At 40.3% G+C, this 27,871-nt stretch overlaps 1 long non-coding RNA gene across 1 annotated transcript; it reads left to right on the top strand.

Moving 5' to 3' along the window:
* Positions 1-142: 142 nt before the first annotated feature.
* LOC125360110 lies at positions 143-27,305 on the top strand. The gene is made up of 2 exons (XR_007212652.1): positions 143-834; positions 26,917-27,305. It is a non-coding gene; the product is annotated as an uncharacterized LOC125360110 (long non-coding RNA).
* The last annotated feature ends 566 nt before the right edge of the window (positions 27,306-27,871 follow it).

Raw genomic sequence — 27,871 nt, 5'->3', positions numbered from 1 at the left:
GCTGACATTTCACCACTTGTACCACGTCTCTAGTTCTGTTTTCACAGATTGTTTTTGAAATAGGGTCTTTCTTCCCAATCAGGTATACACCTGAGCAGTGATCTGCTCACTATAGGCTTTCTATGTGGTTGGGTTCTGTCCAGCTTTCTTCACTGGAGCTCGTCTCAAGACCTTTTTTGCCAGGGTTGGCCTCAAATGATAATCCTCCTGATCTCCATCTCCTAAGTAACTAGGATTATAGGTGAGAGCCTCTTGTACTTTGTACATCTCAGTGTTTCAAAATGAGATCATCTATTTCAGGAAAAGGTCTGGCTCACAGGTGCCAAATTGACATTAATTTCCTTCTTCTACTACATTTGGTTCCATCTTACACAGGTAAACTTTAGCTAACATCCACTCACATTGACACCTCATCAGTTAATCAATCAGCATTGAGGACTGTTTTATGTAAGGCACAATGGGAAACCTAGGGTGACAAGTACCATGCAATGCAATTCTAACCTGATTAAGGTTCATGTGTGGGAACACATGAAAAGTTAAAGAATAATAGTTGGTTATCAATTCACCAATAGAAGTTGCCACTAAACTCATCTAAAGTAATGATCCCACAACTACTATGACCAGAGCTCAAGAGGCTGCAAGTTTGCAGCCACACTGAAATGAATGTTGTCACAGAAGCAAAAGGATGTGAAAGAAGCGTTGAAGTTAGGAAACCTGTGAGAGAGAGGAAGGTAGTTTACTCTGAACAAAGCCTTTGGATTCTCCTCCTCATCTTCCCTCAGTGACCTTCAAAGATCTTGTTTACTTGCAGCGAAGTGTTCAGTTCCAGACATGGTAAGTAAGCCACAAAAATACCAACCATAAACACTGTGATCTCCCTCCTCCTCCCCTCTGACAGCTTATCTCCGTGCCAGTTCCCTCCTTCCTCCCTCCCATATCTCAACAGGATACAAAACAGCCTTTCTTTTTGCTGCGATTATTTAGAAGCAGTTCCCCATAATTATAGTAATCTTATCTCCTTTGAATTCACCACAATTACCCCTTTGCTTTAGATCAGCCCCTTTGCTGCAAGACAGACATTATTGGTAAGCTTTGTGCAATGGTGCAATGTTGTTTTTTTAAAGTGACATCTGCTCAAATAGACTAATGTTCCTATTTGACTGACTCATTTGGTGGGAACATATCTACATGCCAATATGAATGGGTGTGGGTGGGAGATGCAGAAAGAGGAACCATCTGACAGAATGTCTTTTGGTGTTTCACATTACAAACAGGATTATTTTGTTTCAGACAGAAGCACAGTAGAAAGCAGTCATGGCAGTAGTGGTATCTAATCATCTTATAATGAAGTGTACTTTGCCTCAGGATGGATGAAGATGGCCCTGCTTCTCAGAAGCATTTTGATTAGCTTGGAGATTTTCATCAGGATTTCTTTCTCTTCCACAGCCTGATGGTTCTTGTGTCTCTCCACCAGTGAGCCTCTTTGAAACAGTTCTGAGCTCTGCCTGGGTACTTCTTGTGTTCAATGCCTATGTTCTCACAGGTCCAGTGGCCTGCTTTTTCTTGATCCATCCTCATGTAGCATTAAGAAGTCAGAGGAGGAGGTAATTCTTCTTAAGAGTTCATTTATCTATCAGTCTTATGTGGCAGGCCTTGGGGTTACAAGGCTGGGTAAATCAGAAGTCCAGCTTCAAAATGCTCATTCTCATAAGGCTACAAACAAGGAGACCCAGAGCACAATGAAGTTGATACCTGTAGCAGAGGGATGAGGTAGATAAAGTTCTTCTGTGGTGGTAACAACTGAGCAGGAAGCAAAATGTCCATCTCTACTTACAAACTTCAAGCATCTTTCTTTGGCTATTTCTTAATATACAAGCCAACTCTATTCTCTAGATTTATAGATCCTTCTTGATCTGATACCACTAGCAATGTCCACCCTTTCTCCTCTACCACCATAATCAACAAGTTGGGAAAGATCCTTTCCTTTCTTTCCTCAGACCCCCATTACTCTCGACCTTCAGCCTAAAATGAGTACTCCATCACTAGCTCCACCAACAATGCCATGCCAACTTTGGAACCAACTCATTTCCCAGTTCTTTAAAATTTCATCCAACAACTGTACAAAAGGAAATATCATCTCTAAAATAATAAAGTAAATTTTAAAAAGAATAGCAAAAAGAAATTCCCTTTGTTCACATCAAACATTTTATAGCTTCTCTGAATTCCCATAATACATCAGCTATAAGTACAACTTAGAATATGTATATAAAAATAATAGTGAAAACCCCCATAAAGTGCATTACGAACATAAGATTACCTCCAGTAATTTAAACTGATAAGTTTAAATGGCTGTCATTGACAGGAGCTGTGTTTCCTTAGACACCTTGGTTTTTGGTTATAAAATCAAATTGGAGAAAGCATATCCACATTATAGGTTCTTGCGAAAAGTAATCAAATATGTTGATATGCATACAGAATCTCTGGCTTGTCATAGCAGTTCTTGATAGGATGGAGATTAGATTTGGAAGTATTGCTTGTTCTTAAAGAGGATTTGTGTTTTCCTTTATTCCTTTATTGTTTTGTTAACAAAAATAGGTGTATTTATTTTCCTTTGGTGGAAGGTAAAAATGTTTTAGGAAGAATAATCATGAAAGATAAAGATTAAACATCCTTCAGAGTTCTGCAACTTGCAGTAAGAAAAATTAAAAAATAAAGAGTTCCAGGTATGATGGTGAAGACAGGCTTCTAATCCCAACCATCTACCAAGTAGAGATGGGAGGTTTGCAGATAGACCAGGCAGTTAGTTTAATATCCTATCTCAATGAAAGAGAGGGAGAGAGCGAGAGATAGAGAGGGAGAGAGAGAGAAAGAGAGAGGACAGAAGGGGAGAAGGAAGGAAGGAAGGAAGGATAGAGGGAAGGAAGGAAGGAACTAATGACAAAAAGACTGAGTCTAAAGTACTTGCTAGGTAAGCACAACACCCTGTGTTCAAGCTACAGTAAAAATAAAGAAATACATACAAAAATTACAATTTTATAATGAGTTGACTTCCTATTTCTGTATAGCCATTTCTTGACAGGAAGTCAATGGTTTGGCCCTGGTACTCACTTCTAGACTATGAGCCCATCTTGCTCTACAGACAATGTTTATAAAAATTGAAGGTGCCTACTGGCTAATGAAAGCAGAGGGACAGGGTGACAATGGTTGAAAGACAGGATTAGAAGGTTCTCACTTAGACTTTGGATGCTGAGCCATCAACAAAGAACAATGGTTTCCATCCAGGGCCATTTTAAGTCCTTCCAAAGGTCATTTGCCAGTATTGGCAGACATATTTGATGGTTATATGATGGGCAGGGTGAGAGGGGAAGTTTTCTACTGGCATCTAGTGAGTCAAGGCCAGGGGTGCAGCTCATCATTTTATGTTGCTCAAGATAGCACCTAACAAAGAGTTATCTGCCCCCAAATGGTAATGCTAAAGCCAAGACATGCTGCTTTAGATGTCACTGTAACTCACCGTACTGATTCCAGGAACCCTGTGCTGAGTGATCTGAGCTCCAAATCATTTATCCCTCACACCTTCTCTCAACCAAAAGCCCATGATGATCAAATTGGGATTCGTTCATATAAATCTACAAGCTTTAAAGACCCATACAAATGTCAGCTCCCTTATGACACCTTCTCTAAGTAGGGTATTCCTTCCTGTCTTGGCCAGATGTGACTATTTTAATTACTCATAGCTGGACTATTTTAATATAGGGTATTGATTCCAGGAACTGGAAGAGGTAAAACAAACCAAACAGTGTGGAGAATCAACATTAACAACAGCAAGAAGCTGCTACCACCCATAGAGTGGAAGAGTCTATAAGGACCAGAACCACAGACAAGGTGAAGCCATCACAGAGTCATTGCATGCGGCAGAAGCAGATAAGAACTCTGTTTTCTGCCCTCTAATCTCCTGCCAGTGCTTCCCACTGGCTAAATTGGAGTGAAATTCAACTGCCTTGGAGAACCTGGTAAACATATCGCTTTGACAAAACACACTAAGCCAAGGAAAAACAAAAAGGAAGAAAGGATCTATGGGTTTAATAATGGATTAAAGATGCCCAAGACCAACTAAGTATTGTATACTTCATATATACTTTGATATATACTTCTCACCACTATTCATTTAAGTCAGATTATCTTTCTTTTGCTTTTACTCTTCTTTCTACTGGCTGGAATACAGATATGATGGTGGAAGCTAAAGAAGCGGCCATCCTCTAGACTCAAGGTGCAGTTTAAGGAAGTTGGACTGAAAGAGCCTGAATCCCTGAGAGAGTAGAGCTGTAGTGCTACACACCTGAGCATTTCCTTAAAAGAGAAATAAATTTGTGCTGTGGCCAATCAACTTTCATTGCTACTTTGGATCTCTTTTTGTATAGCAGCTAAAGCAAAATCCTAATAAACACAAGCCACTTTTGCTTGGCAGTCATGGTGTCTAAAACACATTAGAGATTCTACTTCTTTCATTCATTCACAGTCTAGACACCAATAAGTTCAGAGACAGTGCCATTCATAGTATTTTATCTGGGGGATGTCTTGGACACACAAAAATTTTGCAAAACTTGTCAAATTGCCTTGCTCAAGCAAGTCCTTAATTTTTACTTTCTACATTAAAAACTAAAATGTCTGTTGATTATAATATTATCATTAGGGAAAGGGGAAAAATTCTAAGTGACAAATTGAATCTTTATGTATAGTACTTCTCAAACTACAGATGGCAGCACAATTACCTGGTGGACTTGTTAAAAAAACAAACAGATTCTTGGGCCCCAGATTGTTTGGGTCCCCTTGGGGTGAGGGATGAAAATTTGTATGGCTGATGCTGCCGGTCCAGGGACTACACTTGAGGAACATATGAGGATGTGATTGTAGAGGATGGAGATAATTCATTGAGAATGTTCCCCTGTATTAGACACACATCCACATGGTGCCTCTTACACATTCCAACAGTGGGAAGACCACTAAAGAACCCAAAGACAAACCAAACTTAAGTAAGTGCCTTGGTCAAACTGTTCATAAAATTACATAAAAAGGGAATTTTTGCACCAAAGACATATTGGGGCCCTAGTGAGGGGAGCTGACAGTTTGTGGCCAGCTTATCCAGTCTTTTAACCAGAGTACAGACAATAAAAGCCTACATAGTCACAGACAGTAAAAGCCTATACAGTCATTGCAGTAGCCTGTTCTGAGCAGACTTCTAAGCCACAAGCATGTTTGGGAGATGGGGGGAACTTTCCAGCCCATCATAAATACAATAAGGGTTCAAAAAAAAAAGTCTTGCTATTCAAGTACAATTTCAATGCAAGTCTCTGAGCTTATCACCCTCCTCCAACTAAATTACTACCCTGAGTACTTCCTACACAGAAATACTGGAGTTGCCAAGGAGTGTGGGTTAAAATGAAGCCCAGTAATCTAATCCATTTCTGTGAAGCATGTATGAGATTTCACGTAGACAGCAGTGCAGAATAAATGATTTCATGGCCTGGAAATAAATTATTGGCTGTCTAAACATAGACACCAAATTTAGATATTGGCAGAGCTTAACGGAAGACTTCCTTCCTCCTCCTTCCTTTTCCTGTTCCTTCTCCTTTAGTTTTCTTCCTCTGCCTATCTCTGCACTCCTACTCCCTCATCCCACCCATTTGAACAATCAGTGGGCTTTTCAGCATGGTGGGGCTCCTCTATTCTTTATACAACAGATTCACAAGAGTTTTGTAACCAGGTGCCAATGGCTAACTGTGACCTGTAATCACAGTATAATCACAGGCTCACAGTGGCCTGTAATCCTAGCTACTCAGGAGGCAGAGATCTGATGATGGAGGTTCAAAGCCAGCCCAGACCAAAAAGTCAGTGAGGCTCATCTCTCCACTAAACTTAAAAAAAAAAAAGGCCAGAAATGGAGCTGTGGCTCAAATGGTAGAACGGTAACCTGGAGAACAAAAGCTCAGGGGCAGCACCGAGGCCCAGAGTTCAAGCCCCACGACCGGAAAAATCAAACAAAACCAAACCCATCAGTTTTTATGACTTATCTTCACTCCCATCAAAAGTCTGTTCTCGGGGCTGGGGATATGGCCTAGTGGCAAGAGTGCTTGCCTTGTACACATGAGGCCCTGGGTTCGATTCCCCAGCACCACATATACAGAAAATGGCCAGAAGTGGTGCTGTGGCTCAAGTGGCAGAGTGCTAGCCTTGAGCAAAAAGAAGCCAGGGACAGTGCTCAGGCCCTGAGTTCAAGGCCCAGGACTGGCAAAAAAAAAGTCTGTTCTCCAAATAGGAACTTAAAATTTCTGAAGTCATCATGTTTCTGAAATTCTCAGTTTTTTTTATTTTTATTTTTTTGCCCTGCAAGCTATCTGTCAAGTTTCTGTTTTGCATCAACCTCTAGCCTTCTGTTTATCTTCACTATGTCAGGGAGGAGTCCTATTCTAGGAAGCTGTCACCGAAGGAAGAGCTGCCGCCCTTGCTGGAAGCTGTTCACAACTGTCCCAGGTATGGCAAGTAACGTCCCTGCCACACTAGCTAGCATCTAAGGATTTTGAACATTGTGGGGGGAAGCCCAGGAAAATGCTCTAGAATGGCCTCTGTTCCTACAGTGGTACATAACAGCTTCAGTGGGGGGTGAGATGGGCTTGAGCCCTTCTGGAGCCAAGGTTAATATTTTAGAAATTTACTGATGAGTATCAAGTCCTAAATCGCCTACTGTGAAGGAGACAGCCAGTCCTGTCTTCAAGCCAAGATCACTTCCTTGGACTTGATTTTGATATCTATTTTTTAAACTAGAGTGAGGGCATGCTCAAGAGCAAGGAACTTCCTGCGAGGTCAGTGCTTCTCAGCCTGAGTACAGGGGGACTCCCTGAGCTCCCCGCATGATAGGAGACCACTGGGGAACAGAACACCATGTTTTATCAAGGCATGAAAACATGAGGTGCTGGAACGTTATTTTATCTTCATGTACTCATTATTAAAGCCCTCAATGATACATTCAAATAATTTTCATGTCCTTGAAAAGCATGGGCTTTTGGGGCTTGGAATATGGCCTAGTGGCAAGAGTGCTTGCCTCGTATACATGAAGCCCTGGGTTCGATTCCTTAGCACCACATATATAGAAAAGGCCAGAAGTGGCACTGTGACACAAGTGGCAAAGTGCTAGTAGCCTTGAGCAAAAAAGAAGTCAGGGACAGTGCTCAGGCACCACTAAGTTCAAGTCCCAGGACTAACAAAAACAAACACAAAACAAAACAAAACAAAAATGGAAAAAAAAAAGTATGGGCTTTTATGCCCACACAGGTAAAGGCAATTTCTGGTCATTTTGGGTTTTTTTTCCCCTTAATATTTGCTTTTGAAATAAAATTTTGAAACTCAGAGCTTTACTCCTACTTATAAATTTTGTTATGCTAGTTATGAATTGAGAAAAATTGAGTACCACTTATGGAAATTTACAAGTTAGTTGATGAAATAATCATGAATTAGTACTCGCAGTCATATTATGAAGCATCCATCAATTTAATCTATTTGATTTGCTTTACAAGTACTTTAATTATCTAATATAACTTTACCAAATATTTAGATAGCTTTTAACAAATATAAGAAATAGTAATTAATACTACTCTGACTCTCCTCTTCACCCAACACTGCAATACTGCTTGTTCATGTAGTACATTTCCATTCTACTTTTTTTTTTTCCAGTCCTGGGGCTTGAACTCAGGGCCTGAACACTGTCCCTGGCTTCTCTTCGCTCAAGGCTAGCACTCTACCATTTGAGCCACAGGGCCATTTCTGGCTTTTTCTATATATATGGTGCTGAGGAATCAAACCCAGGGCTTCATGTATGCAAGGCAAGCACTCTACCACTAGGCCATATTCCCAGCCCCATTCTACTTTTTATATTAAAAAAATATCAAATGATCATTGACTTGCACAATTTAACTTACAATCCTAAATCGTGTCTTCTAGGATTCCCATTCTCTAATACCAAGTAAAAATTAATGGCTTAAAGGAACACCCATCTTGTTCTCTTTTTTATGGGATGAGGACTGACTGGGCTTTGACTAGCAATTCTTACTGTGCTGATATCATCTACCCCCAAGGGCGTAGAAGCAGCAGAATCTGGAGGCTTGACAGACATGTGCTTCTGCTCTTGGACCTCTGCCTTTCTCTTCTACAGCCCAAGTCTCCCTTCACCACATAGTCATTCCACATAGACGTTCCTTCTCAACAGTTAGAATTCTTATACAATACTACTCTTCACAAAGGGAAGACTCTAAGAGAGAAAAGACAGAAGCCACCAGCCCTGTTAAAGTTAGGCCTACCACTTCTTCCTCCTCTGTTGGATGATAGCACAAGCCCAGGCCATCCCAAGTTCAGTGTAGGAAAAGACTGAACAAGAGTGCCAGTATTAAAAGACTCTCCTTATAGACAACCACAGTTAGATATTCTAGGATACCAAAATCTCATTATATGTATATATATATATATATATATATATATACACACACACATATATATGCAATATCTACTTTTCTGGCAAGGGCTGCTACTGCTCAACAGTATCTGTGTTCTCTTTGTTATGGGCACACAGCAAGATTGCCTTTTCCAGCCTCCTTTGAAGTTAGGTATAGCCAAGTCAATGAATGTTGGCCAATCAAATATATACTGCTTCCAGGCCCAGACTAGCTAAATGTTCAACTAAACTCCTTTTCCATTTTTGACCTATGCCTGGACCAGGCTTTACTATGATGGCTGCAAAATGATGGTTTTCAGTTCTAGCCTTCCCTACTAAATTATTAGTCAGCCCTCCCTTTTCAACTATCTGTTGGTTGTCAGTTTGTTACCAGTATCAACTCATTGCTATCCTTCATAATTTTGGTACTCAAATTACCCCAGGTTTGGTGAGAGCCTGTTTAATTAAGATTGATCCATTTTCTCCTGTCTCCCCTTTCTCTCTGTCTCTATCTCTCCTTTCTAAGAACTCTCTCACCTCCTAACAAATACTACAGGCTCATTTTCTACTTATTCTATTCTAGCCCTGGGAATTGGCACTTTTTCTGAAGAGACTTAATTCTTTCTATTGGGAAATGGTATTTATCTGTATATAGAGAAGTACAAAAAGAATAAGCCAGAAAATAAAGATGGGTGGGAAATGAAATAAACAAGACATATGGAAGGGAGTGGCATTTCTCTAAGAAACATGTATATGTTCTATTTCTTTCAAAATGCATAATTAAGTTAACAGGACGGAGGGGGCGGGAGAACATAACATTGAAGGAAACCTGAAACCCTCAGGTATTTCAGATGAGTTGTGTAACTACAGAGTATGCAAAAGAGAGTGAACAGGGGGCTGGGGATATGGCCTAGTGGCAAGAGTGCTTGCCTCGTATACAAGAAGCCCTCGGTTCGATTCCCCAGCACCACATATACAGAAAATGGCCAGAAGTGGCGCTGTGGCTCAAGTGGCAGAGTGCTAGCCTTGAGCAAAAAGAAGCCAGGGACAGTGCTCAGGCCCTGAGTACAAGGCACAGGACCGGCAAAAAAAAAAAAAAAAAAAGAGAGTGAACAAGCCAGTCAACTATAAACATGTTATACTTGACATTATAACTTAAGTCTTGGGTATAGGCATAAGTTCTACACTCTTTTGAGTTGTTTCTCTTTTTCTAGTTGTTCAAAGAAATTCTGGATCTACGTAGATGTATTATAGGACTAAGCAGATGAGTAAGTCTATATATTTTGTAAAAACTGGGTGTCTCATTGTATAATCAGAAGACATATATGGAATGGGGTAGGCAAGAAAAATCCCTTAGAAGGTGGATGACATTTAATGATGTCTGTCTCTGTGAAAACATGATTTCTGAACTGCATATATGTTTTGCAAATGTGTGCGCACATGTGTGCAACTATCTGTTGGTTGTCAGTTTGTTACCAGTATCAACTGCTTAAATAAACAGGTAATTATTTATAAACCAAGTTACATACAAATGTTATAATTTAATACTAATTATTTATCATTTTGTGTATAAAACACTTTAAAATAAGGTTTCTATATAAAGAAATTTCCCTGGATATATGTAAAGTATTATTCAGTTACTAAGTATCAAATCACATAATTTTCAAAGTTCTTAGTAGCCCTGTGCTTATGAAATCATGAACTACATTTTAATATTGGCCTATCTCATTCTGGACACAAATACTCCCTCAAATAGTAAAATATTAGTGGCTAAGGCAGTTAGCTTCCAAGATGTCACCCAATGCCCCATGCTCTGTACTTATATTCTCATATTGTCTTTTCCATATGTACCAGAGGTGGTCTATGTCACCAATAAAATTTGACAGAAGTAATAGCTTATCTCCACTGACACTAGATTGTAATAGCAATACTGATGCATCCCTCCTGGCAGCTCTTAAGCCAATCACTTTGGGGGCTGGGAATATGGCCTAGTGGCAAGAGTGCTTGCCTCGTGTACATGAAGCCCTGGGTTCGATTCCTCAGCACCACATATGTAGAAAACGTCCAGAAGTGACTGTGACTCAAGTGGCAGAGTGCTAGCCATGAGCAAAAAGAAGCCAGGGACAGTGTTCAGGTCCTGAGTCCAAGGGCCAAGACTGGCAAAAAAAAAAAAAAAAAAAAAAAAAAGAAAAAGAAAGCCAATTACTTTGGGGAAAACCAGCTTTCGTATCAAACAGTCCATATGATGAGGAGCTGGGACCTCTTGACATTAGTCATATTAAGAGAGCCATCTTAGAAATAGATCCTCCAGTCTCAGCCAAGTTTCCAGAAGACTGCAATCCTAGCTGATCACTTGACTGCAATCACACAAAAGACTCGGAACCAGGACCATGAACCTAAGCTGCTTGCAGCTCACTGCCCTGTTAAATTTTGGAAACATTTGTAGTACAGAAATACTAACTATATAGAACTTATTTCTTTCTTTTTAAATTTTATTTTATTGTAAAACTGATGTACAAAGGGGTTACAGTTACTTAAGTAAGGTAATGCGTACATTTCTTTTCAAACAGTGTTACCCCCGCCCACTTTTTCTTCCACTTTCCCTTCCCCGACTCCCCTCCCACCCCCAACTTGTAAAGTTCTTTTCCAACGTAGTATTTAGTGAGTATTGCTGTTACATTGGTTCACCCTTTGCCCCATCATTTTATAGAACTTGCTTCTATGTTTACGTTTTACAGCTCCCCCCAAGCCCATTAGGGATTTACATATTCATTCAAGAACTATTAATGATGGTCTCACACAGAGATATACAGAGCTGTTAGGAACCTAAGAACATCACTTTGAATAATAAGTCAAGTCCTTGCTTACACAGAGATCATATATAATGAAGTTGTTTATTGTTATTTGCATATTTGACTTGTCTTCCTGAAAAGATAATAAAATACCTGAGAAAGAACACTGACATTTAAGCCCCATTTAAGTTATAGTCAATCTAGTTGTCTTATATCATCTTCTAGGTTTTTTTTCATCTATGCAGAATTTGCTTCCACAGAAAATTCCAAGGTTTGGACTACAGAAACTGTGTGTGAGTGTGTGTGTGTGTGTGCACGCGTGGGCACACACACGCGGGTATGTGTTTGTATGTGTACATATATCATATGTGCGTGAATGTGTATGTGTGTGTGTGTCTAGGAGAGACAGACAGACAGACAGAGAGGGACCAATGAAATAGTGACCAAATCTCCAAACAGAAGTCTCACTGTGGCTGAAGAAGGCCCCTGGCCCCTGCTGCTCCTGCTGCTTCTGCTTCCAGCATACTGGGCCAACAGGCCTATCTTGAGAATCCTATTCTAAAATAAATACCTCTGTAGGCTCACAGCTATAACTCCCCTTCCCATCTTTCTTAACAAGATAGGTAAGTCCAACTTTCTTATAATATTTTAGCTTGTGTGGGAAGTCTGTCTTATAGAAGCAGACCCCAGTCTGGTCAAGGGCTCAGTTAATCTTTCCAAAGAAGCACAGATCTCAAAGGTGAGCAAGACTAAACGATGCCTAATGAAGATATACTAAAAACAAATGGATGGTAAACAGTGAGGCTGTTTTTTCTAGACTTTCTTCTGCCATCCCTTTGCTTCCCATGGCATAGATCTGAACAAAGTTCAAGGACAGGTCAAGGGTCATTTTTGGTTTTTTTGTGCAGTCTTGGAGGCTTTGACCACATGTTTTGTGCTATGCCTTTGTCACAGGCAAAATCCTACTGATAATGGTGATGTTTGTTTCACTTCCAATGCAGCACCCACATCCTGCATATGCTGTTTACTCTTCTAAGCTGCATCCTGAAACTCTGAAGACACTGTAACAGATGCTGTGTGTATAGCTTCACCTAACTGTGCCAGAGTTTCAGCTTTCAAATTAGAAATAAAAGTATGGGTTGGAAGGTGGGAGTGGAACTGAGGTGGGGGAAGGAGAAAGAGACAGAGCGAAGGTGGAATTTCTGTCTATCGTTGAAGAGATGTGGGGCTTCACGAGAGCTCACAAATGTAAAGCATACAAGGGAATTTTACCAAAACCAGGAGCCCTATAAATGTCAAATAGTAAGAATCCTTCCTTCATCTGGAACACTAGGGACCTTTTCAGGAGAGGAGCATAAAGAATTCCAGGAAGCACATATTCAAAGCCTGTTTCCTAGGCAGTTGAAGCCACCCACCTTCCTGCGAACAAACGGTGCCAATTCAGTTCTCCAACGTGCCATTTGCCTTGGCTTTTAAAACAATCCTGAGAGTTGGGCTGCGTTCTCTTGCTTTCTGAAAGAAGCCTGTAAGATAAAGGTTTAATGTTGCTCTCTATCTGGCTATGGAAATCCTTTTATTCTAACCTCACTCTGCTTCTCAGCCTTCCTTCAGCCTTTGGTCCCATGTCTGTGGTGTCTTTGAGCTGAGCTACTGCTTTAGAAACTGTGGAGACCAAATAGGGAATGTAGATTTATCCATGCTTTGAAGTTCTCAGGGAAGAATGGAGTAAATGAGGAAAAAGAAATGCATGTCCTGTTTTCTCAGGATTGTTCTATGTTTTTATCTTGTATACAATCGCCCACCTTCAATGACTAATCCTAGAGCTATACACACATCAGGTTGAATGGTCAGTTTAGCAGGTCCCAAGTCAATGTGAGGGGGCGGGAACATTCACAAGGGCTACAAAGCGCTGAGTCAAATGGCCTATCTGAACACAGATAAATAGAAAAGCAGTATTTTTCCTGACCCTTGATATTTCCTTAGAGAAAAGGAGTCATTTCTTCTGAATAATGATTTAATTTGAAAGAAATGTTCTTTCAATCTCTCTTTCTCTGTTACCTACACACACACACACACACACACACACACACACAGAGAATTCCTCATTAAGATCAAGAGCACCTGCCATAGAACTTGCTCATGCTCAATAAACACACTTGAGATGAACAAAAACCAAACACCTACTCTCCTCTGTATTGTGCCATCCTTTACATCAGAGCTCCAAAGGAGACCAGAGAACTCACTAAGCAGAGCATGTATAGGATCATGAATTCAGTCTTCTCCAGCAGAAAGAAGCTGCTGCAGCTAAGGTGCAAGGGTTAGATTACTTATTAAAATTATTTCTGGATCTTCTAGCTTCCCAAGAAGCCTAGAAAAGAGCACTGAGCAGTTAAATAGGTCATTAAATCCGGTCTTTTCCTGCTAGGACTGGAAAGCTTTGCAGGGTGGGGTTTCTGAGGAAGGCTTAGAGTAAGCCATGGCAGCATCAACCAATAACCCATCAGCCTGACCTGTTTTTTTGTTTGCCTTTGGTTTGGATTGACTTGAGTGTCTAGTGTTGTATAAACACTTGGATTTAAATGCTTTATTTTCTATGGTGCAGGTGTGTTCTGCTCTATTTCATCTCTTCCTAGTCTCTCTAGAAGTTCCTATAATTTACATTGGATAAACTATAACCTCTACTTGGAATGAAGTGATTGTAGCACTAGGAAGTATATAAAAGTATTAATCATGGAAACAAACATTCGGTAGTGCTAACACTGTTGTCAGACTCCATCCTAGGGGCTTTGCAGGTATCATCTAACCTTGAAAGTAGGATATGAGGCCCACACTGCTGGGATTCTGTTAAAGTCTCCTTACACCATTCCACACCAGCTGTGTTGCCTAAGCTTCCAAAGTGGTTTAGAGGACTGTTAAAGGCTAGTAATTTCCCATCTCCCCAACCCCTTCTCAGCAGTGACTGGAACTGGCTACATGATTACTCCTCAATGTCCACTATAGGGGATCTGTTGGGACAATGGCACCTGAAAGTTTGCCTTTGCTTGGCTTCTTCCTCATCCCTGCCTCATGTAATTATTCATATCTTACCTACAAGGACATTAAAGTACAGATCAAGTTACCCAACGTATGAAATGACAGCTGCAGAATCCTGATCTGTTTAAAGACAGCTTCCTAAACGCATTTTGCAACAAGAAAGGAAAGAAATAAACTGCAAAAAGAGAATGAAGGCCTGGGCTTTTCTTTTAGTATACTAACTACATAAATCGGGAAGAATATGGGAAGAATGCTGGTCTGTCCAGTTTGTCACTAGGTCTCTGTTTCTGGTCTTTTCTTTACTTCCTACTATCTGAGGGTTTTTCATTTGGGAAATCTGTAGATACAGAAATGGATTCTGTTAAGGAATAAAATAATTTTCTTTTGCAAGGAGGCTGGCATGCATGTGGATGCAAATCCACAATTTTACATGCATTGCTCTAAATAGCCAACAAAGTAGATCTTTTCAGGTTGTCATACTGGCACAAATAGCTGCCATACTGGCACAAATAGCACTTTTTAGCTTAGCTAACATATCTTCCTATTTTATAATATATTTGAAACAAATTATATAAAATCTGGGTCATACACTCAAACATCCAACAAACATTGATTGCAAACTATTCTGTAAAGCCCTATCGTCAGAGAAAGTTTAATACCTAGAGCAAGAGTGATAGGGACAGCAGGCTCTTTTCCATGATAGATATGACAGTAGAGGTGCACACCTTTTTCAGGCTCTGTGGCAACAGCAAACTAGTCTTACTTTGGACTTTTCTACATGTGTATCTTCTTGAGGCCCATCAGGCTCCATATTTGAGTGTCATCCTTTGAACACCACACTAAAGAGTCATCACACTCCTCTGCATCTTTTTTAAGTTAATTGCTTGTTGTTTCTATTTACCGATGGATCCTTATTGCAGCAGACATGGGCATAAATTCAATAATCTAATGCCACAATCTAAGAATGCAAAGATTCCATCAGGAAGACACTAAAAGAAGTCACAGCAAATCTCGAAAAAGAAAGACCTGGCTCCTCCTGAGTTTATAATATCCTCAGTCCCTTGCGTATTTCTGTTCTTTCTTTCTGAGAATAAAAGTATATCTTAAGTCTCCCATTGTTACCTTTCCAGTGATATTTTAAACAAACATGCCATATAACCAAGCCTGGGATGGTAGTACATTCCTGAAATTCCAGCATTAGGAAGGTGAAGCGAAGTATACATAAGTCAGTTTGAGACACAGAGCAAAACCATGTCTCAAAACAAACAAACAAAGCAACATTATAACTTAATAGTAAAGTGTTTAAAATTTACTATTGAAGTAGGGAGGTCAGGTCTGGCTGGCACTATCTTAGCCACATGGTGAATTGTAGGATCTGGCATCTTGTCTTCATGCTGGGGGAAGGGAAGTCCCACCCCCCCAGGTGATCAGTATGCCTGAAGCCCTGGAGACAGGGGTGGGCATTTTGTCTATAGGCTATTGAATCTGTTAGTTCAGTGGCTAGGACTGGGAATTTCCTGTGACCCTTCCCCTTTCCTGACCCTGCAGGATCAGCACAGGTGCCAGGATGCCATGCCATATATTTCCATATTTGTGTTCTGTGTCCTGTCTCCTATCTCATCTCTGGTCACCATGGCATCCAAATTCTGCTCTCCACTGGAGCTGAAGTGGTGTGTTGGTATTGTTAACAGTGTTAAGTGTACTTATAGGCTGCAGGCCTTTGTAACAATTGGCTGCCTGCAGACTGCTAGTATTCTAATAAAGACTCCAAGATTCAACCTCTCAAAATGTGGCTTCTCTGAGTTATCACCTTATTACACTATAACTTTTCAACTTTTTTTCATGTGTATATATAAATATGTATGTATATACATATGCATGCTTATTTATATGTAAATATATATTTATATACACACATGTGTATGTATATATTTGAATATAAACACATATTTGTGTGCTCATGTATATTCTTATTTAGACCATAATTATTCAGAGTTTAATGTTCTTATTTATAAAAAAAATTATAGTAAGGAAAGTATTATAATCTTACAGATGATAAAGTTAAAGCTCAGAGTTTTATAAGTTGCATCCCGTATGTCACAAAATTCTGGGTATTTCTTCTATGCAAAGCCAGTATTTGATTCTTCTTTTTTTTTTTTTTTTTTTTTGGCCAGTCCTGGGGCTTGGACTCAGGGCCTGAGCACTGTCCCTGGCTTCTTCTTGCTCAAGGCTAGCACTCTGCCACTTGAGCCACAGCGCCACTTCTGGCCATTTCTGTATATGTGGTGCTGGGGAATCGAACCTAGGGCCTCATGTATACGAGGCAAGCACTCTAGCCACTAGGCCAAATCCCCAGCCCCTGATTCTTCTTTTTGAATGGATGTTTTATTCACTTCTTCTTTTCTTATTTTTATGCATATCTTGGAAGGTATTTTTCTTTGAATGTTTATACAAAGTCCACTTTAGCCTGCCCAAATTAAGAGAGAAACAGAAAACTATCTACTTTCCTTTTTTATTTTTATTCTCAACATATGAATATCTAGAAATTTGGCTATTGGGATCCTAACATATATATTTTTTCTGCTCTGTTTCCACAACTGGGAAATTATGAAAAATGACCATGTTTTATTTTATTTGGTCACTGGATTATTTTGAGAATTGCTTTTGTTCTTCAGTTGATTTAAGACATAATATTGAGTAGACTTTGTGGCCAAAATCTCTAGTAGAAAATGTGGTTCAATCTTTATTATCAATAATGATATTGAATATTAGTTTGTTATTTTTATAGAGGCAGAAAGCATGATTATTTGATTTTATAAATGTAAGTATAGCTCTGAGCACATACAGAAATGACCTTGTAGTTGTCAAAATTCAAAGTGGAAAAAAGATAGGTAAACAAGAAAGTACAGAAGGCTGATGCAGAAAATTGCAAATAAAATTAGCTAAAAAGTTGAGCTGAAAGCTTAAAAGGCTGACCTTTGACAGGGAAAGTCTATACTTCAGTTTCATAGCTCCACAACATTTCTCTACATATCACATATATCAAATTGTTTCCAGACATTCGATGCTTATTATGTATGGAAGACCCTAGGTGAAGTGCTTTTATCTAGCTAGCTAGCTTTACACCCACTTCTGAATTACCTAGGGCTGTATTACTGTAGACAAATAGAATTCAGTTAAGATAGAAACCAAAGTTTCTAAAAAATAAGAGATCCCCTGAGTTGTCATCTTAAGTCCCAGAATACTCATCATAGCAACGACAAAATTGGTTTGTTGGTGATATTTAAAGAAATCCAACAGCAATGAGTGAAATGTGGAACTCTGTGTTTCTTAATACTATTTTGTGCCCTCTGAAGTTACAAGGAAAATCATGGACTTTCTAAAACAAAGGCAGCAACACCAGCACAAAGAAGTATTTTTTCATTGATCCATCCTGTTTTCAATTTCTTTAGCTTTCCCATTCCTTGTCAGATCCAGAGGCTCCAGATCCATGGACCTAGGGTGTCCTCTACATCGACTGCTGTGGGTCTGTGAGTTTTCATAGTTGTATTCAGATTTCAACACTGTCAAGTTTCAACCATATTTCTAAGCTCCTAGTGCTACATTACAATTGTAAGAATTTAAAAAAATAATTTGGGCTAGAAACATGGATAAAGTGGTAGAGTGCCTACCTATCAAGTGAGCATAGGCTAAAAGGAATGGTGTGTTTAAGAATCCTGATATCACTAGGTGTAAGTAGCATACATCAGGACTTCTAGCACTTGGGAAGCTGAGGCAGAAGGATCTGAAGTTGGCAGCCAACTTGGGATACACAGTGAGATCTTACCTCAAACATCCACACACAAAAAAGTAGTGCTTGGCTACCTCAGTCCACAGAGCAGGAGATAATTATGGGTCTGTCCTCCTTCCTTTCAACACTATAAAAAGCTAAATCATGCCTTCTCTCTAAAGATGTCCTCACTTAAACACTGGATCGTCTAAATATTTTAAAGTGCGTGGCAAAAGGAAGTTTGCAAGTAAATGATGCTTATAGACTTTTAGACGGGGAGGTGATACTGGGTTATTCAGTTGACTCAATTTAATTATATTCTTTAAATGTGGCCAGAAAAAAAAAAAGCCCAGGAGAAATGAATTTAAGGAGACGCTGGGGGATCTGCTCAGCCTGGGAGAGACTCGATCATGAGTGGCTGACTGTGAGGATGGGGAAGAGGCCATCATCAGAGGAATGCTAAGGATTGAGTCCCACCATAAGCCAGGAAGGCAACAAAGACCTCAGTTCCATCAAGTGCAAAAGCCTGGATCTTCAGCAGTTCACCTAGGCCTAGAAATGGAGTCTCCCATTGAGTCTTCAGTACAAGATCCAGCTCTCGATATTAAGAAGTATTGAGTGGACTTTTGATCACACCATCCAAAGACCATCGATGTGTGTGGTTTTAAATCACCCTGTTTGTGATAAATCCGTATGTCTGCAAAAGAGAAGTTACACCACTTTTCACAGCAGCTTAAGCGCAGAAGAATGGATGGGTTAGTCATCACTACTTCTCTCCACACAGGGTGAATTTAAACTGAGGTGTTACTGCTGTTACTAGTACCTAGTATTACTAGTGAGATTGTTGGTGTTGAGGTTGTTTGCTTCAATTTATATTCACCTCTATACAATAAATTTTTTAAAATGAGTAGCAATAATCAGGAGAGAAGATGTTTGGGAAAGATGGTGCTTATGGTTTTCCCCTTTCTTTTCCTGGAAGTCCTAAAATTACACGAACAAGGAAGCCACAAGTCCAGTTGGCCTTTTCTCAGGGGAAACTGTGTGATGGTCAGAATCAGTGAGCACAGGGTCTTTTTTTTCTTAGAGTTTTCTTTTTCCTGAACCCACAATCCGCACTTAACTGTTCTCCTCAGCCTTGCACCAATCCCCATATCTGTACTGGTTAGGGGATCTCTTCTGGGAAATACTTCCCACTTACGAGTGGTTATCAGGAAACTGCCTGTGAACATGCAGAGGCTCCAGTGAATACTCTGCTGTGTCAAAGTTCCTGAGTTGTCTTGCCTTCCCTTAGTGCACTGTCATTACTGAGAGCTGATACTATGGTAAGAATTTGTTACATTCCTTCACCCATACCATACCTGCAAGTGGGGGGTCAAACTGTTCTGTGTATCTATTCATGTCCATGTGAAAAGAGGTGACTGGGCTTGGAGCTATAGGGGAGTGTTCTTGGAGGAACAGATATCTGCAGGAGCCTCTGGTCATTGTGGTCCTAACACAGCATAACAGCCAAAATATCCTTAAGTGCATATGAAATGGGTCAGCACCAGAGAACGTGTACAGAGACCCTTAGGACTCAATTGAAAATATAATCATAGTACCATATTTTGTGGAGGATAATATGACTGCCATCCCTCTACCTGCTTCATGGTGGATTGGGGTCACCTATTTCATTCACTGCTGAACCCACAGCAATTAGAAAACATTTTCAAAACATTTTAGGTGCTCAAAAAATGCCAAAGGAGTGACTAAATGGACTTATGTGAAATGCTAATATCCTTCACAGGGAGGGAAATACTCTGCTACATGCAGAGTATTTGAGGAGTAGCTAGCCAAGGGGAACTTCAACGAGTTGCAGTTTATTTGTGATTAAGTTTAAATTGATTTTATGACTCTGAATAAAAGCTTTCTTCACTCTGAAGCCTTGGGAGATCTAGGGGTATGGATTTTAATAACCTTAGAGCTTGCTACCCACTCGAGACTGGTTTCATGATCCACAATGCTCATGCCTCACTGAGAAGGTAACAGGACAGGAAGTTGGAGGGGAGGGAAACCTTCAGCCCTTGCAAGAAGGCCCTATAGAGAGTAGCAGTAACAGTTCCTGATTCTACCATTCAATAGCTGAAGGATCTTAGTAAAATTTCCCCTTCCTAAATCATGGGTTCTTTTCCTTTCAAGTGATATAAAAATAGCCACTCATTTTACAATGTCTCTGCTTTCTTTGCAAGCCTCATTTATGAGAAATGAGGCCATGTATCTCAAAGTGTTTTACAAACTACTAATTTCTATACAAGGACTAGTGTTTGTTACTGGTTTTGCTACTGTGAGAACCATAAGCTCAACAGATTCTCATGACCTTCCCTATCTCTCCCAAACAGCTGATCATTTGTAAAAAGAACTTGACTTTGAAGTGTTAAGTTATATCCAAGTTTCTTCCCAAGTTTCAAAGAAAGTTTCTGTGACTTTCTTAGAGGTTTGATAGAAGTCTGGCACATTCACTTTTATATTCAGATGTTACTTCTCTTCAAGATGCCTCACAGACAGTTATCTTACTCAGTTTTGCCATCTGAGGCAGCAGGAGGTAACAGATTATTTTGAGATTGGTGAACTAGAATCAAGTAGGATCAGGAAACCCAGGCTGAGTTCTCATCCCTCCATTGCTTTACATTGTTTCTTATAGGTCCATAGAAGGGGGTGCCGGGATGGTCTGCTCTGTCTCTACTAGGAATCTACAACAGGGTTTCATCCAAAAAAATAGAGGATAGAGGAGAGGACCTGTGCAGAATTTTGTGATGGGACAGGAAGTTCACCTTAAAACAATGAAGTTAAGTAGTTTCCCAATCTTGTTGGCCATTCTAGGCAAGAACTTACTCACTTCACATCCTGACAATTCATCCACATCATTGACCAAATGACCTGACATCTACAACTACTTTCTTACATGCTTGGGTATTAGAGACCTTCTTTAGTCTCCAAGAGACTTTCAGTCAGTTCAAAGATGATAAACCTAGTTAACTAAGCACACTCATTATCCATATGTCAGTCAGATTTAGGCAGATTCATATTTGGATCCTCAATATTAAGGCATTCAATATTTCTCTCTCTCTCTCTTTGGTAGCACTGGGGTTTGAACTCTGGTCCTTGCTCTTGTTAAGAGGTGCTATACCAAGTCATGCCTCCAGACCTGTTCTTTGTTGGTTGTTTGTAGACTGAGATCTCACTTCTTACCTGAACCTGTGCCTGTCCCTGGACTGTGATCAATGTACTTTAGGCTTTCTATTGTTTCTGGGATCACAAGCGTACACTACATCATCTTCTCCCCGTTGAGATGGAGTCTCACAGACTTCTGCTTGAGCTAGCCTGGACCTTTGATCCTCCCAGTATCAGCTTCACACACAGCTTGGGATGACAAGTACATACATCTATGTGTTCAGAGGAAGTCTTATGAACTATTTTTCCCAGGCTGGCCTAGAACCATGATCCTCCTGATCTCAGCCTCCCACATCACTGGAAATAGAGGTGTGAGCCACAGCACCAGCTTAAGTCACACACCATTTCTTAACATGCAAAACTAGCTGCTTCCACCTTGTTTTGCTTCTACCTTTTCATTCTGTTTGGGAGTGAAAGTAACACACTCTAGAAGAATGACTGCTTTGGCTCCTGTCAGCTTCACACTTCCTATTTTAGTATCTGAGACCCAAACACATACCACAGGGGCAATATTTGCTGAGACAAACTCAGTAAAATGTCCCCCAACCCTTTTTTCTCTAAAAGTAGAATGCTGGGGGGAAAACCAAAGTTCAGCAAGGCAGAGAAGCAAATGTTTTCTGCAAGTGCTGCATAGGGCTTTTCCAGAAACATTGCTTTTGTTTCTTATTTGTTTTTTACTCTCATCCATCAAGTAGCTGGATGTCATGGGCCCCAATGGTCAGAGGAAGGACAGTGACCCTGTCCATGACCCTGGCTGTCTCTTAACCTCTCTCCTGCTGTTCTCCATGGTCTCTTGAATGAACATAATACTACTTGACCTTTTGTAAATTATAGACCTATTATGAAGACACAACAAGAAGATCTGTAACTCACAGGTTAGCTGGATCTACATTGTCCTTAAACTGTCAAGTAAAATGCCTTAAAATCCCTGTCACATGTAACTGAGAAACTTGTGTTTCTTATGATTTTTATTATTTCTTGGCAAAAGAAAAGAAAATTATAACCAATTTGGCTCTGAATTTCTGCTTCCACCAAACTACTTTATAAATTATCTGACCACCTGATTCTCACAGTCTCTTTTTGGTCTTTTTTTTTTTTTTTGCCAGTCCTGGGGCTTGGACTCAGGGCCTGAGCACTGTCCCTGGCTTCTTTTTGCTCAAGGCTAGCACTCTGTCACTTGAGCCACAGCGCCACTTCTGGCCATTTTCTGTATATGTGGTGCTGGGGAATCAAACCCAGGGCCTCATGTATATATGAGGCAGGCACTCTTGCCACTAGGCCATATCCCCAGCCTAGACTCAGGTCTTCTGATGCTGCCCTACCATTCCCAATACTGTGCTGCTCCCCACGGACAGGCTACATGGTCTCACTCATGTGGGTTTCCACTTCCACTGATATACATGCTAAGGAGGGCTGGTATCTTCCATCAGTGCCATAGTCCCAGCTCAGCCTGTCCCTACTGTCTTCCTTAGATCCTCCAGCCCTGGCCTGCTTTCCTCTGGCACAGGGTCATGCTCAGTCATTGAACTCATGACTCCTTTGTGATCTGTGTTTATCAAATGACATCCATTCATAGCAGTCCCTTCCTTTCATCTATTTCTTGCTTTTTAGCTTTGCAATCTTTTTGTTTCATATAAATCAAAGAAAAAAATCAATTATCCAATAGATAAAGGACCTCGAAAGGCATTTTACTAAAGAAGATATACAAATTCCTGATTCTAAATGTTCTCTTCAAGTGGATTCTAGAGATATTTCTCTTCCTTCCACTTAACAGCCCAATAGAAATATCTCTGACCCACTTCCATTTGACCCCCTTCTTGGAACTTTGCTCCCTTAAACTCTTTGTGTTTTAATTTCTTATCTTAAAATAAAAACAAAATAACAACAAAACATAATAGTAGCCAAGTACCCATGGTTCACACCTATAAATCTTAACTACTCAGAAGGCAGAGCAAAGAGGATTATGGCTCAAGGCCATCCCAAGCAAAAAAATATACAACCCTATCTCAATAAATAGTTGGACATAGTGGTCCACTTCTTTAAGTCCAGTTACAGCAGAAAGCAGAAATAGGGAGATCAAAGTCTAGGTTGGTTTAGACAAAAACTGAGAGACTTTAGAAAATAATCAGAGCAGCCAAGGACTGGTAGCTCATGTCTATAATCCTAGTGATTCAGGAAGCTAAAATCTGAGTTCAAAGCCAGCATGGGCAGAAAGTCCTTTAGACTCTTATCACCAGTTAACCACTAAAAAGCCAGACCTAAACTTGTGGCTCAAGTGGTATAGAGTTCTAGCCTTCAGAAAAAAAGCTCAGGGATACCAAGAGATAGCAACCAGGACCTGAGTTCAAGCCCCAGCCCGCCCCCCCCCCCCCCCCCCCCCGGACACAGACACACACATCAGAATAAAAAATGCTGGAAATATGGCTCAAGGGATAGAATGCCTCCTAACAAACATAAAGCCCTGAGCTCAAACTGTAGTGCTGCCAATTAAAAATACCACAAGTATAGTACCTATCCAATAGGATTATAGTACAATCAAGTGAATTGATGGAAGGAACCTGCAAAGTGATTTAAAGAGTAAATGAAATAAACACTAGCCTTAGCACCTAAGTATTGCTACTGTTGCCCTCTTACCCTTCTCTGTTCTGTGGTATTACTGAGCCAAATCTAAGGGCCACAAAGCCTAGTTCAGTGATACACCATAAAGAACATATGGAATTAACCAATCAGCACATGACACACAAGTCCTCAAGAAATTAAGAGTACACCTATAGAAGACCCAAACTACAATAGAATAACATTTTTAAAATTTAATTTTATTGTCATAGTGATGTGCAGAGGGGTTGCAGTTACATATGTAAGATAGTGAGTACATTTCTTGTTATACTTATTACCCCCTCCCTCATTTTTCTCCCACCTTTCCTTCCCCTAGTTCTCTCCCTCCCCAAGTTGTACAGTTAATTTCCAACATATTGTCTTGTGAGTATTGCTGTTGTATTGGTTCATACTTTATCCTTTGACTCACCATTTTGCTTTTCCACTTCCCTTCCCTAATTCAGATAAATGTATATACAATACCCAAGGTACAAAAATCAAATACAGTGACAACGGGGGACAAATCATAGTAAAGAAAAACAAAAGAAAAAAGAAATCGTTTCACATAGTGCATTAAAAGTAACAACAACAATGAAAAACTTCTTGTTCTCATATCTCAGAATTCATTTCGCTTAGCTCCATCTTATATGATCATATGTACATAGCTATTGATTTATTGTGATCATCTGCTAGGATTATCCTAGACATATACTAATTATTACCAATGAGGAAAACTATGGAATAGAATAAAATTTTTAGGAGGTGACTCCTTGCTCTTTCAGGAAATAGCTGCAAAGAAATTTCTAAAATCTATACTGTAGATAAGTTCTAAAATCTACACTCTGAATCTGGTGTTCCTCCTTGCACACAAATATTCATTCAATGCTTGCTAGAGGGACAAGATGACTAGTGGGTGTGGGGCAGGGAGAGGCAGAGGAGTTATGGAACTATGAAGAGTTCTGAAGATCCTATGTGAGGATTTTCCCTCATAAACTCTGTCAGGAACCAAACCTGTCTCACCTAAAGCAGGCACCTCATAACTGTATACTGTTACTAGAGTTTGGTTCTCAGAGCAGTCACTACCTCCCAAGCCATACATGAGAATCAACCCTTCAACCACTTTGTACTCTTGATGAAATTCTGGTAAATAGAATTCTTGGTTTTACTCCATATCCAACTACACTTAAAGCCCCCTATCAGTTCGTACCTCTCAGAGATGGCCTTCCCCACCCACACCACTTACTCTTACTATAGAGAGGAAGTACCTGTGTCTAGGTTCCATATTAGGGCATAGGTGATCATGGGAGGCATTTCCTGAGTAATGGCAGTGGATGTCCATGGAACAGAACTTACAGAACAAGACAGGTCTTTAGAAACCAGGAGAAAGCACTGTCTCAATGCAAAATATGCTGTTTGTGGTTACAGGTACTTATGGATAACCCTAGCACACAGGAGGCAGAGGTAAAAGGATTAAGAACTTGAGAATAAGCTGCAAAGTGAGGCAGAGAGAGTCAAGAGAAAGAGAGAAAGAGGGATAGGAAGAGAGACAGAGAAAGTAGAGAGAAAAAAAAGACAGACAAAGAAAGAAGGAGAATGACAGTAGATGAAGGGCTGTGATGTTGCTCAATAGTAAAGCTCTTGCCTAGTATGCCAAGGGCCTGGGAAAGTAAGAAAGACAGAGAGGAAGAGAAAATAAGAAAGGAAAAAAGGAAAGAAAGAAGGCAGGCAGGAAGGAAGGAGATATCTGATAAAGGAGAGTGAGAAGGAGCAGTTGTTCACAAATACTGGTCTATAAAACAACCATTACTGGAATATATGAAAAACAAACAAAAATACACACCTGGATTTCACCCAAAGGTTCAACTTCAGAACATCTAGACATCAGTGTGATTAGCAAAGCTCCACTGAGACCCTTTATTGTGAGCAGGATGGTGTCATCTAGCCAGAGAGCTCTGTACCAGACATATAGGCAGTCCTGGTCAAGATGAATTCATCAGGCTCCTCTGGGCTTGGCCCAGGACGGACAGTCTGTGTAATTTCCCCTGGGCCTCAGCAGCAAGCAGTGCAGCAGACAAGATCAGGACCTGTGAGTGTTTATTCGAGGCAGGATGACACACCATTTGATTGTTTTCAGCAGCATTGCTCCCAAGGGCCAGGAGGCCATGCCCAATTTTCTTTGATTTGACACTAAGAGATTTTCACTGCCACTTCTCACAGAGCTGAGCAGAAGCTGCAAAGGCACAAAGAAAAATGTGTCTTATCAGAAGTGCAGAAGTGGCCATATTTCTACACAGACTGTGAGGGGCATTTGGAGTTCAAAGGGCATTTGAAAGTCAAAGCTCAGAAAAGCTTGATTCAAGTCCCTCCTTCACATGTCCTCCTGTGCTAAAACTTTTCATTGTCATCCCTTATTCACTCCCTGACACTAAGGTAAGGAAGTAGGCTGGTTAAAGATGAAGATTGGGTGTGAGTAAGTGCTACATGTAGATCCAGCTAGACTCTCTCCACCTTCCACTAGATGTGAATAAGTGCTACAAGTGGATCCAGCTAGACCCTCTCCACCCTCTCCACCCTCTCTAGCCCATCTCCCTTCCTTTTGCAAGGAATGTTGCCACTGAGAACCCACAGCAATAAGTGTGCTGCAGGATGCTAGTACAGAGATACAAAGACATCTAATGGGAGAAAGGGAACTTGAAGGTAAGATGGACAGGATATAATAAAAAACCGGATTACTTGTCTGATGTGGCACTTTAGCAAATCCCAAGAGATGACAATGTGAATCTTGCAGATACCCAGAGCAAGGATTGCAGACAGAAGAACCACAGGGGTGGAAGTTCTGAAAAGGTGAACCACATGAACAAGGGTCCTAGTGGCTTAGAATGGAGTGAGGAAGGGCCATAATAGGAGTAGATGACATCTGAGACGTGGCAAGATGCACAGAGTGAAGATGATGGAGGATCTCAGTACTCCAACAATTTCAACCTTGTACCATCTGGGGGAGAAATTTCACATCTTATGACTTAATATGGTCACTACAGGTTCCAGAACAGAGGCATGAGGAACTGAAGAACATTAGCCATTGAAGCTAACAAGACATGACAGTGATTAGATCAAGATGATGATGGGGGAAATAATGAGACAACAATGGAATTTGCTTTAAATGTTATTTTTAAGGAAAGGGAAGAAAAAGTGTAATAAGGTAAATATGAGAAAATTATAAATTTTGAATCCCAGTGAAGAATTTATAGGAAATAATTATTCTATTCTCTCTATGTTTGCATGTTTGAAAACTGTCATAATAAAAGTTTAGAACTAAAATGTAGATAGTTACTTATAAGAGGAAGTAGAGCACCAGAGAATAAGTGCCAAGAATGGGTGTGACACAGGGTAGAGTTTTTTGTTTGTTAAACAAGAGGAAAATGAAAAACATGAAGAAAAGAAAAACCTGTGTTCTGGGACAGGGGAAGAAAGCGAAAGGAAAACCAGGAAGGCTTTGTTTTGTCACCTCAAAATTCTCAACAAAGGAAGCGCCAAAGTTGTCTCTCATCCATAGAAGAAACAGTTGATGGACTAGGTTGGAAGAGGGAGAGATCTAGGACAACCATTGTTGGGCACTGGAGAGGATAAATAATGGAGACAAATGAGTGCTCACGTGCAATAGATCCCAGAGGGGTATGGAGGCCTGGGTCAGAAATTCTGAGACCGAAACACCTTCCTCAGACCAGCATTGTTCCTGGAGATTTCAATACTTCTCTCAGTACTATTCCATGAAGGTCTTTGTGCCATTTGGACAGAGAGTGACTTTTTTTTTTTAATTGTGCTGGTCCCGGGGGCTTGAACTTAGGGCCTGGGTGCTAGTCCTTAGCTTTTTTTGCTCAAAGCTGACACTGTACCACTTAAGCCACAGCTCCATTTCTGGCTTTTTGATGGTTGATTGAGATGAGTCTTATGGACTTTCCTGCCCAGGCTGGTTTCAAACAGTGCTCCTCAGAG

Source organism: Perognathus longimembris, chromosome 11 (genome assembly GCF_023159225.1).
Source record: "Perognathus longimembris pacificus isolate PPM17 chromosome 11, ASM2315922v1, whole genome shotgun sequence".
In the NCBI taxonomy this organism is placed as follows: Eukaryota; Metazoa; Chordata; class Mammalia; order Rodentia; family Heteromyidae; genus Perognathus; species Perognathus longimembris.
The sequence above is the reverse complement of the archived record's forward strand: the minus strand, read 5'-3'. Positions and strand labels throughout refer to the sequence as shown.